Below are 11,409 nucleotides of genomic sequence, written 5' to 3'. Positions count from 1 at the left end.
GAACTTCATGGATTCCAAGGTGCTAAGTCTAGCCTGGAGTTGCTGCAGTTTTCCAGGTAATCTCAAAGAGACTTCCACAGAGAACTCTGGGTTTTTATCAATCACTTTTAAGGGAGAGAGGGAGACAGAGACAGAGACAGAGAGTGTTTGCATATGTAGAGACCAGAGGTTGATGTCAACCATCTTTCTGTATTGCTAGATTCCTTATTCCAGGGGAAAAGGATTGTTAGATATCTTATTTGGGGGAACAGGGTCGTGTGTGTGTGTGTGTGTGTGTGTGTGTGTGTGTGTGTGTGTGTGTGTGTGTTTGCATGTATAGAGAAGAGAAATTAATGTCAAGAGTCATCCTAAGTCTTCCTATATTGCTACATACCTTATTGGGGGGGCAGGGTCTTCTCATTGTCTTCTCCCACTCCCCTTTTCTCTCCAGCACTGAGGTTGCAAATATATGCTACCATGCCTAGCTTTTAAGTGGGTGCTAGGATTTGAACTCAGGTCCTCATGCTTACATAGCAAGCACTTTACCCACTGGGCTGTCCCAGCAAGTCTCCCATTGAGGATTCTCAAAACTTCAGGCTTAGACTTTTGAAAGACAGGATTCCAGAAATGGTCACACTGAAAGAATTTAAGTTAGTAATGTGATATCCTCTTTGGTTTACATGTCTCTCAGGTCTCCTTCCAGTATCTATAGCAGAACAGAAAATTTGATATATAATTGGTATCTTTGTAGGGAGGGAAGTGATCCATAGCTGAAAAAGCTGCTAGCCTGATGTGGATGACTACATTCTCAGTGCCCTCTCTCTGTCTCTCTGTCTCTCTGTCTCTCTGTCTCTCTGTCTCTCTGTCTCTCGCTCACTCCCTTGCTCTCTCTCACTCTCTCTTCTTTTTCCTTCCTTTCTTGCCTCCATTCCTCTCCCCTCTCTTTTCTCCCTCATTCCTCTCCATCTCTCCTTCTCTTTTTCTTCCTTCCTTTCTTCCTTCCTTCCTCCCTCAATCCCTCTCTCTGTTCCTCCTTCTTCTCTTTCCTCTCTTTCTCTCTTCCTCCTTCCTCCTCTCTCCTAATTTGCTCTGATTTGTAGTTCATACAAAGTAGTATTATAGTTTGAAGAATTCTTCAGGTACCATTTTACATAAGCATTCTCTATATTTCTATGAAGTGACGTCAATCTGGATTCTGATGCCCTGTGGATGGTACAAGTACCTTCACAGCTTGACTGCAATTAAATCTTATCAGATAAATTTCTGTGAATATTTTGAGGAATCAAGAAATGTAGGATAGGTGGTAAAAACCCAGGACCAAAGTATTCCTTCAATCACATTGTAAAAGATATGCATTTATGAACATGGAGATTCATGTAATTTGACTTGATTGAACTAGAAACTCCCAGGAAGAGCTTGATTTTTGGTCCATTACCCAGGCCACAGAAGCTTGGATGAGCTTCTATTAAGTACGCAGTTCCAGGCTCGAGAAGCCTTCTCATCAACAGTGAAGGCATGCTGCCACTGACAAGCAGAGGGGCTTCTCTGTCTTCTCATTTCCACTGTCTGAACCATCAGCCAGCAGGGGAATAGCATGCTAATACACTGTGTCAGCACATACTCTCCCAGAATGTCTGAATGGCTACTTCCTTCAGATTGCCATTATGGACCAGGAACACAAAAGGCTTGGAAATCTAAGATAACAAATACTACTTCATGGTACCATAGATACAGAGTGGTAGTTATTAAGCTGCAAGGAGTCTCAGTTTTCCTACCTTTAAAAATGAGAGTACTAGTTACTGATCTAGAGTAGTGAAAAAAATAAAAATTACAAAAAGAAATGGGCTTTTGAGACGGCTCAGCAGGTAAAGGTTTTGCTTGCTGCCAAACCTGATGTCCTAAGCTTGAGTCCTAGGATAGACAGACAGACACACACACACACACACACACACACACACACATACACTCACAGACACACCCTCTTCCTCTCTCTAATTCATTTCAAATGACTTGAAATAACATATGTATCTTCTATTATTAAAATATTATTATATTTATGTTTTACTCATAAATATAACCTAGCTGTTTCATGTCTTACTAGCCAATAAGTACAAATAAGACCATCTTGATTCCCAAATTTTAATATCTCTATACACCCAGCTCCCATTTGTAGTCTTTCTCTTACATTTTTGTATTCCTAGGAGTGCTTGCCTGTGCCTAGGGATAGGTCCTGGCCAGTGCATGTTTCCTGAGCAGCCGTGTGTCCCCAAGGCAGACAGCTCTGCTGGAAGTGGTGCGGGCTGACCTTCTGCTCCTATTGAACCTGTGTGTCACAATGTTCTGAAAAATCTGTTCTAAACATTAATGTAACCACAATGCCATTAATGGCCTTCAAGTCCAGCAGTTTCTGTGGCTCTCACCACCTTCTGGAATGAAAGGGAAAGCCTATTCCTCATTGTGCTCGAATTAAGTCCCATAGGAAAATTGTTCAAAGCCCAGTATGTCCAATATTGAGTTACACATGCTGGTGGCTCTTATGTAATTTTTTTCAGTGAAGATCTGCCCACGCTTCCAGAGTCAGGGGTAGGATGACCAACCATCTCAGTTTGCTGAAACATTTGTGGCTTCAGCACTGAAAGTTCCCCATCCACAGGAGTTTTTCCAATCATAGGCACAGTGGAATGGTTTGGTCACCCCAGCAGAGGAGCTAATTCAAGTGCTGGGTCCACTAGCATTCGGAACTAAGACTATGAACTCTTTCCAATGATAGCTTCCTATACTTGTCATACTTCCTATATTTCCTATACTTCCTAAGCCTATACTTGTTTTCTCCTTTATGGAAAAAAACATCCACAAAATTGCTCCCCTCTCTGAATCTGTTCTCCACGGCAGCCATCTTCACCAGGTCTACCTCTGAATGAACAACTTGAAAATGAAAACAAAAAAGGTTTTTAGGTTGTACAAGCAATAGGATCTCAGTTCAATCCCTAGAACACATCTCAAGAGGCAGACATGGCAAGCTGCATGTGCCTACAATCCCAGTGTTGGTTTCCAGAGCTTATGGGTCAGATCAGCTCATCCAGTTGAGTTGGTGAGTTCCAATTTCAATGAAAGACCCGGTCTTGAAAAGTTAAGATAGAGTGACTTATGTGCACACACATGCAAACACAAACACACTCAAAGACGAATGAAATAATAAGGCTTTCAGACACTTTGTCTTCAAGGGGCTCTTTAGCTCCTCAGTTCCAGCCTGGTGTGAACCTCCTAAACCAGGAGTATGGGAGGATAGATATTGCCTGGTCCTGTTCATTAAACTTTGGAATCCTGTTGCTTTCATCTAAACAGTACTCACATTGAGCAGCCCTGTTCTTAACCCTCTGTGAATGAAAATGTGATTATTTCTTTTGTTTAAATGCCCCTAAATAGAATTGATTTTTGATACAATGCCAGTTTCCCTTCGGAAAGTCTATTCCAGTATACTCTTTTGGGCTTTAATTTTTTTTTTTTAACCAGGCAAAATGTATCTAGAGTAAAAGGAACTTTGCCTTGCTTCTAGGAGAACACATCAGAAAGTCCTTGTCAGAGGGACAGAAAGGACAGGGTTGGGGGAATGGGAGGAGCGGTTCAGGAGCTGCCAGAAAGGACACGAAGCACAGTATGCTCAGCGTGTTTTGGTTCCAATACAGCCCATTCTCCTAGACTATGCATGCCGTCCCTCCACACAGCATTTCCTGTCACATCCAGATTTCCTGCAGTCCTCAGCCAAGGCATGGGCACTTGGAAGAAAACTAGAGACTGGGAAAATTCCACTCTGACTTCGTGCTGTACCCTAGGCATAAATGCCAAGAAAGCAAGGTCCAGGTCACCACTTACAAAACGAAACTGTTGTCTAGTTAGCTGCAAGCTGCCTGAGATGAGTTGGGGCTTCTACGTAAAAGGAAGTTCCAGAAACAACATGGGAAACTAATGAGGTAATTGGCATTATGTAACCTGCTCACCAGGCTTTCCAGCTGGCTGGACCCAGCTCCTAATGAAAAGCTATCTTATACTTCCCAGCCCTGGGAGTAGGCAAAAGCAGGGAGCATGAAGCTGACCAAATGAGCTCACTACGCTCAGCATTCTCAAGACACACTCTGGGATGAAACCCAAAAGGCACGCATGCGGAAGGCATGCGCATTGTGATGGTTAGCCTCAACTGCCAAGTTGACAGGATTGATACGCCTGAGTAACCAACCTCTAAGAATGTCCATGAAAGAGGATTTTGTTGTTGTTGTTGTTGTTGTTTTGGTTTTTAATTGGGCTGAGTTGGGAAGACCTGCCCTAACTGTGGCATCGCCATTCCAAGGCTGAATAGAAATGAGAGAGTGTGCTGGGAGCCAGCAGTGATTTCCCCCCTGCTTCCTGACTGGCTACAACGTGACTAGTCACTTCATCGGCCCCTAGGACTTCCCCATCTTGATGGACTGTACACTCAAACTGTGGGGAGAAAGAAACCCTCCCCTCTTTGAGTTGCTTTCTTTGGATATTCTGTCACAGTAATAAGATGAGCTACTAAAGCATCACCCGCACCAGTTTTCAATTTCAGGTGAAGAGATAAGATCATTTAAAATAGAGAGATCACCAAGTTTGCCCAAGTACTTTGTAGCTATGCACATGCAGTGTCCTAGCAATAGCCTCCCCTTATTGGGCAGTAACGCTAGTAACCAATGTCAATATTAGGTCAGGTACACATACTGAGCGTGCTAAACATAAATAGATACATAAACATAAATAGATGCATAAGTATCTATTTATGTAATGGACTCTTCAAACTAACAAATTAGCAGATCTAATTCCCTCAATGAGTCTACAGACCCCTAGGTAGACAGGTCTGTCCCATCACATTCCGGGCTGACTATGGTTTTCTAACCAAGAGGGTGAGCTGCTGGGGTCATCAGATTTGCAAAGCTCCGTGTGGGGAGACTCTGGCTAGGATAATGCTTTTAGGTGGCTGCCTAGCTCTCCTCTACCTCACAGGGGAAATTTTCAGCATGAAATTAGGTCTAGTTCCAGTGCTTCTAATTATAGGTCCTGGTTTACTATGACTTTAAATTAGAAAACTGGAATGGGGAAGGAGAGAAGGTTCCACAAGTAAAAGTTCTTGCCACCAAGCCTGATGATCTACGTTTGATCACACATTGTGGAAAGAATCAACTCCTACAGGCTGTTTTCTGATAAGCCATATCCATACCACACCATTGTTTTGGCATGCCCTGCTCTCCACCCCCAAACACAAACACAATTATAAAATTGGAGATGAGAAATTATACTATATTGCTTCCCTAGATTATCCCCCCTCTAATATGATCAGCAAAGTATTTCTCAGTAAATGAATAACCTATCTGGCCCTGGCAGTGCTTGCCTTTAATCCCAGCAGTTTGAAGGCAGAGGTAGGTAGGTTTCTGTGATTTGTTTTTGAGGACAATCTGGTCTATGTAGTGAGTTCCAGGCAAGCTAGGGCTATAATGAGAACCTGTCTAAAAACAAACAAACAAAACATAAAACATAAAGCTGAGTTTAAATCTAGAATTTGAATTTCTGCAGTTACATTGTTAGAAAGTCACAGGCTCAAGTTCACTTCCACTTCCTTGTTTGTCACTGTGGCAGATATGGGGCCATAGCAGGGGTCCTTGGCACATACAAAACCATGGCTGGCCATTGTAACAGCCAAAGGAAACATAGCACTTCTGTGGCTTGTGTTATGGCTTCTTGAAGGACAGATTCATTGACCTTTACCCTTTCACTCTTTGTACTCTTCTATCTCATGCTTTCCTGAGGTAGCTCTTCTGATTTTGTCTACAGTCCAGATGCTAAATTGACAGCTCATTTCTCCAGACTCACACCAAGATCTCACTAAAGGACCATCTGAAACACACACATTTATTTATTGTAATAGTGTTGTCTGGAACCCCGGTTCAATTTCATCCCAGTTCTTGTGGGATCAGCTTAGCATTTCTAGTGGGCTTCTTGTCTCTTGGCCATCTTGGCTGACTGTATTATGTTTTTGTATCAGCAAGTTCTGATTATCACCTCGGGTTCCTTGAAATCTAGTAATTATTTAATGACTATGCTCTTCGGGGAGACACTACTTTGCTGCATTCTTCATTTGGAGGTTTTAGTCTGTGTGGTAGTGTGCATTTGAGTACAAATTCTCAAAGCTAATGCCCAGGCAGACAAATGCTGTCTGTCAGTCGGATTCTCCCACTGATAGTGCAGTCCTTGAAGGGTAGTATTTTCAGAGTTCCTCGTCTCCCATATACATGCCTCCTGGCCATCAAGATCATCTTTATGCTTAAGTAAATGTTAGCTGCATTGCTTTCAATTTCTGTTCAAACATTTTCCAGAACTTCTCCTTTTAACCTGTGGAAACTAATTACCCTCCCCTTGGATGAGCTAGACTTAATGACTTGCTTCTAACAAACAGAAAAAGTTGGATGTGACTCGGGTTTGCTCCTGTCTCTTTTCTAATCACTCACCCAAGGGAAAGCCAGATGCCACATTGTCAGGGCACTTCGTTGTCTCTGCTAGGAGATGCATGTGGCCTGAAACCTTCCACCAGAAGCCATGTGTGTGCCATCTTAAGAGCATATCTTCCAGTCCCAGTCAAACCCTCAGGACACTGCAGCCGGGTGACTATAGTCTCTGGGCCAAACACCAAACAGCTTTCAAATTCCTGACCCTCAGAAAGCTTGAGATACTGTTTATTGTCTCAGCACACCAAGTTTCAAAGTAACTTGTTACTAAGCACTAACTTATGCCCTAGAATTCTTCTTTCTTGTTATTCCTGGTTCCAACTATTTATTTCTGGAAAAGCCAAGTACAGTGGTTTGAATGAGAATGGCACCTATAGTCTTGGGCATTTGAACACTTGGTCCCCATTTAGTGGCACTTTTTTGGGGAGGTTTAGGTGGTATAGCCTTGCTGAAGGAAGTATATCACTCGGGAGTAGGCTTTGAGATTAAAGAGCCTTGAGCCACCTCCTGGTTGCTTTCTGCTTCATACTTGCAGTTCAAGACATGTGCTCTCAATTTTCTGTTCCAGCTACCATGTTTCTATGCCCCCTCCCTGCCTCTCACCCCTGTAGAAGCCTAAACCAAAACAAACTGGTGTTTTATCACAGGAATCAAAAGGTACCTAATTCACCAGATTTAAAAGAAAATTTACAGCTATATACAAAAGTTTTAGAAAATCTTTATTGAGTATTATCTACTCATCTGGCCTGCCTTATTTCCTAAACTGAAGTCTTATCTGTTGACTTAATCCTCTCACTAAATCTAAGGCTGATGTAGTAGACTCATCATCCTCAAGATAGGAAGACCAAGGAGCCAGGTCCTTCCTTCAAGGTCATTTTTCCAGAAAGGTCATTTTCTGAATCTGAGACCAGTACCCAGGCATAGACAGCTCCAAAGTCTGAGCTTTTCTGACTCGACAAGCTATTCTCCATAGATGAAATTGAAAATCCTGTTGTCTCCCAATCCAGTTGCTAATCCATTTGGGGTGGGTGTGGAGAGTGAAAGAGATAGAAAATCAGGCGGCCTCTGAGCAATGTGTTAGGCTATAGACTCACGAGCCTTGAGTTGACCTCCAGTTGTTATTTTGGAAAGGGAATAGGTCCCATCTTTTGTCCCCATGACAGTCCAGAAGACCCACTATGAAATGGAGTCTAGAGTACTATCATTCTTGGGAGACTTGGAAGTCTCTGGGAGACTTGGAAGTCTTAATACATTCGTCAATGTTTGTTCATAGACAGCTCTATTTTTTTTTACAGAGCCCCACCTCTCAGTCTTTTGGGGGTTCATCAACTGGTTGCATAACCAAGTGGTAGACTTACAAGATCTCCCATTTAGGGTTCCATTCCCTAAGCATTGATCATCTTCCAGAATGAAGTAATAGAACCATCTACCCCTGCCCCCAAGTGCACTTGCTGTGAATACCAAATTCCATTCCCGGTGATTAGTCCAAAGTACAAACTAATTAAATAATAATCACCCCAAAAAGGTTAACAAATTCACTTCCCATTGGCTTCGGGGCATACCAGTATGGTAGAGAAAGGCTCATTTTTAAAATGTGTTTTCCGGTTCTACATCCCATTGTAACACAAATGTAATTTCTGTAAAAGCAGTAGGGTGAGAATATGCAAAGCCTTTCCTGTGGTCTCTACCAACACTGTGATTTATATCATTAAGAGAGCTACTTAGCCGATTGAGGGCTGCATATTCGCAGATCATATTTTAAGAATGGAAGCCCACTTGTAACCCAACAGTCTAATCTTTTTTTAATTAATTTTTTTATTGGGTATTTTACTTATATTTCAGATGCCATCCCCTTTCCCCATTTCCCCTCCCTAGAAAATCCCATGCCCCCTTTCCCTTTTTGCCTTTATACAATTTTTTTTTAAATGTTAATCAAAGGCTTTATAAGTTTGGTAATGCTCAATCAGAAGTGTAACCCAATACCCAAACTACATATATCAACTATCTTTGACTGGTGGAGACACGTGAACATCTGTCTCCATGTCCCCCCCTTTCTCTCTCTTTCTCTCTCTCTCATCACCTAGCTTCTCCTCTCCTTCTTCTCCTCCTCTCCTTACTCCTTCTCTTCCTCTCCGTACTCCTCCCACCTTAACTTCTCCTACATATCACCCTTCCTGTTAAAATAAAATTGTTCTCTCAAAATACAATTAGAGCATAATTATATCAATTTGTACCAGTGAGGTACAGGATAGACCTAATACCTAGTTCATCATTTTGTTGACTAACCAGAACCTCTGTCATCTCTCCTAAGTAAAATCCTGTAATTTGATGTAGGATTGTCTCAGCTTTGTCTTAATTCCTTCTGTCTTCTGTCAGCCAGTTACAGAGCTGCTTCCAGGACTCCCTGATGATGGCTGTAATAGCTGGGACTTCAGCGTGGGGATTGGGGGCTGGGGGGAGGCCCTTGGCTGTTCACTCATCTCCTAGAGTGTTCAAGGAACCCTGTAGCTGTGCATTAGCTACTTTTCTGTTGCTATGGTAAAATACCATGACCAAAAGTATCTTATGGATGAGTTTATTTTGAGTTATGGTTCCAGAGTGGGAGTTGACAATAAGGAAGGCCTGGCAGCTAGTAACCAGAGCTGACTGAGAACATCTTACCTGCAAACACAAGGCAGACAGAGTGAACTTGAAGTAGGAAGAGGCCATAAACCCTCAAAGCCAACCCCCAGTGACATAGTTCCTTCAACATGGATATATACTTCCTAAAGGGTTCATTACCTCCCCAAACAGTTCTGCTAACTGAGGACCAAGTATTCATATACTTGAACCTATGGGGGACATTCCTTGTTCAAACTAGCACATTCTACTCCTTGGCTCCCAAAGGTTCATGGCCGTGTGGCAATGCAAAATGTCTTTATCCAACCTTTAAAATTCGCCCATTGTCTTTAACATTCTCAACACTATTTTGAGATTTTTTCCCCCATCAAAGAAATTACCCCATTACTTTTAAATTTAGTCTCAGGCAAGTTCTTTGAACAAAGAAAGAAGGAGAGGGGCAAAATGTTTTGCCAAAACATCACAGGACTGACCTCTAGCCCTGGTTGCTGTTAAAGTCCTTGCTTCCTTTGAAAACCCCATGAGATGAGCCATCATGGTATATAGGTATTACTCTCCATATTGCTATCTTTTAGTCTTCTGTAGAATGGCCCATTAAGCTTTACTTGTATCATTAAAACTGCTTTCTAGTTCCAAATTCTTCTAAATTCCTCTAAGATACAATATGGCTGGACTCTTCAGAGCAGCAACCTCAAATCTCCTGGCACCCTACCTGCTGTATCAGCTATTTTCTGTTGCCATGATCAAATGCCAGGACCAAAAGCAACTTATGGAAGAGAAAGTTTGACTTCTCGTCCAGAGGAGGAGTCCATAACAAGGAAGTCATGGCAGCAGTCAACCAGAGCAGGAAGCTGAGAGACCACATCTCAATTGCAAACAAGAACACAGAGAGAGTAAACTCTAAGTCAGACAAAGTTGTAAATAAATAAAGCCCATCCCAGTGATGGACTTTCTCCAACAAGGCTACACTTCCTAAAGGTTTTATAACCCAACCCCCAAACAGACTCACTGACAGGGGACCAAATGTTCAAATACCTGAGCCTATGAGGGAAAGGTCTCATTCAAACAACCATAAACTGCCACACACTTTTGAAGCTTTACAATATTGTTGAGTGTCTTGGGTTTATAGAATATCCATTCACTAATGTGCTAAGAGCACTTAGCTAAGCCCTGGGAATACAAAGGGAATAGATGAGTGACTCTGTCCTCAGGGGCTTATAGATCACCACTAGCACAAATAGGCAATGTCTTACTTAGTTAGGGTTTCTACTGCTGTGAAGAGACATCATGACCAAAGGAATCTTATAAAGGAAAACATTTAATGGCTTATAGTTTCAGAGGTTTAGTCCATTACTATCATAGTGGAAAACATGGTGGCATACAGATAGATGTGGTGTTGGAGAAGGAGCTGAGAGCTCTACGTCTTGATCCACAGGCAGCAGAAGCACCACATTGGGTGTAGCTTCAAAGCCAGCCCTCACAGTGACACACTTCCTCCAACAAGGTCACACGTACTCTAACAAGGCCACATCTCCTAATAGTGCCAATCCCTATGGGCCAAGCATTCAAACACATGAGTCTGTGGGGGCTATAGCTATTAAAACCACCACAGGCAGGCAATGGTGAATTACAATGCATGGTGCACACATAGCAGAAAAATAGAAGCAAAACAAACAAACAAAACAAAAACAAACAAACCCCACCAGGGAAAGGTACTGACCATCCAAGATGGGCAGGGATTGACATGGCTTTAAAGGGAGTTAACCAATAAATGCTTCTATGACAACTCTTATGTTTAACTCACCCTGCCTTCCTAGCTTTAGACTTCTAATCTCAGGGTCCTCAATCTTTTCATAGTCCCAAGTTCTTGTCAAGAATGTTCCCAGTTTCTTGCTCATCTCAACTTTGTGCTACATCTGCTCCAACACGCAATCAGAAGCATTTGGAATTCAACATTACATTCAGCCATTTCTTCCTCTGCCTTCCTTCTTTCAGCAGTATTGGTCAGTGGAGCCCTAGAGCTTCACACCTGGACTCTTGTCTCCCAATCAGCTCCTCTCCTTCCAGCCTGGGTCTACTTCCATTTATTGGACACACAGGCATACATCATAGAGTATCATCTCCTTCTAGCATTACTTAGCTCACACTACTCTGCTCTTCTCATGCCCATAAAGGCTCCTGGTTGGCTCCCAAATCATATTTAGCCTCCTCTAGTATATAGTTTCAAAGCCCACCACCATGTATCCCTGCTTCACTAGACTGACAGCATCCTCCCTGAGCCCTATCATACCCAATTGCA

Source organism: Arvicanthis niloticus, chromosome 19 (assembly GCF_011762505.2).
Source record: "Arvicanthis niloticus isolate mArvNil1 chromosome 19, mArvNil1.pat.X, whole genome shotgun sequence".
Taxonomy (NCBI): Eukaryota; Metazoa; Chordata; class Mammalia; order Rodentia; family Muridae; genus Arvicanthis; species Arvicanthis niloticus.
Note: the sequence above shows the minus strand (reverse complement) of the source record.